Source organism: Tachyglossus aculeatus, chromosome X1 (assembly GCF_015852505.1).
Source record: "Tachyglossus aculeatus isolate mTacAcu1 chromosome X1, mTacAcu1.pri, whole genome shotgun sequence".
Taxonomy (NCBI): domain Eukaryota; kingdom Metazoa; phylum Chordata; class Mammalia; order Monotremata; family Tachyglossidae; genus Tachyglossus; species Tachyglossus aculeatus.
The window spans coordinates 30,478,265-30,479,885 of record NC_052101.1 but is presented as its reverse complement, the minus strand read 5'-3'; positions in this window follow the sequence as shown (position 1 = coordinate 30,479,885).

Sequence of the window (1,621 nt, the reverse complement as noted above, 5' to 3'; positions counted from 1 at the left end):
CACTGGATTCTTCATATTTTGGGGAGGGGGTAGTTTCACATGGACAGTTAGAGTACAAGCACTTAGTATTGCAAATAGCAGAATTTGTATTTATCAACTTTTTTTATCATTACTGTGGTATTAATGGCTTCCCACTAATCTAACTGGCGATATCTTACAGCTTACACAGTTTTCTGGTCCAGATAATAATTGTGGTATTTAAAGTACTTAATATATGCCAAGCATTCAACTAAACATTGGTGTAGATACAAAATAATCCAGTCCCATATGGGGTTCACAGTTTGAGTTGGAGGGAACAGGTTTGAATTCCCATTTTACAGATGAGGAAAGTGAAGTGACTTACCCAAGGTCATACAACAGGTGCATGGTGGAACTGGGATTAGAATCCAGGTCTTCTGACTCCCAAGCCTGTGCTCTTTCCACTAGGCATTGATTCTAGATGTAGGAAAGACTACTTCTGGAGGATTGAAATATTTTTCACTGCTTGTTACTTCTCGGTGCTTTCCTTTTTCTTCTTGGTTGTTGTATGATTACTATGAAACCCTGAGACAAACAAGGACATACTTTCTCCAAAGAAGATGTACTCTAATGAAAATCCAAACGTTACTCAGTGCTCAAACATCATATAGTTACTCCTGTTTAATCTCTAATGGCTTCAAATGTCAGGTAGGGAAAAGATCGCCATTTGCATGGGGTGAGTTTGAATTTCTGGTCTGTTTAAAGTAGCCCAGAGGGGATTTTTTTCACTTGAAATTCAATGCTGAAGGTAGGTTTTCCACATTGTACTAGTGAAAATCACTTTAAAATCATAATAGACAATGCTGAGCCAAAGTCTCTCCTAGAGGAAGGATTTTACAAAATAATGTAGCGGGTGATGGGACACAGGAGTTGAAGGAAAAACAGGGTCGATATTTGCTTAATGAAATAAACTGAAAAGTCCTCCATAATCTGATTTAGCTGGAAGAACCCTAACTTTCACTTGCTTCTGGGTACAGGCTGCCCCTTAATCTTTGTTCAGACAAATTTAGCACTTTAATATTTCTGTATGTCTCTAAAAGCCATGGATTGAACTAGAATAGATGCGTCAGAACCCTGCTGGGGACAGATTCTCCATCTTGAAGGGTGGTGGGCTTCAAGAACTAAGAGGCCTTTCCCTTTTGAGTAGCTGTTCTGTTCCTTGTTGGCAGTGACCTACTCTGCTAGAAAAGTGAGGAAAAACCTGGAATCTTGCAGGAAGCAAGGCGAAGGGGCGCCTAACCTACTGAAATTCAGACATCAGGCTGGAGGAGAAGCCAGGGGAGGAAGACACTCCTACCAATTACATCTTGGTTTGGTAAAGGCAATTTCCGAACCCCCAGAGACAATGTGGAACGGATTGAATCTCTGGTCATTTCGACTGCTAATCAGATTATAATGCATTATGAGGCTATGATTGTTTCTGAAAACTCTAAACAGATGACTGTCCAATAAAAATGAAAGGGAAACTTATATTAACTCAAAGCAATATTGCAGTTTGAGTATGGTTATTAGACTTATCAAATGAGAGTTATGTGTTTTGGCCTTATTGCCTCACAAAGCAATTTGGCAAGGCAGCAGATTTGGCCTCTTCTCCTAGCTCTCT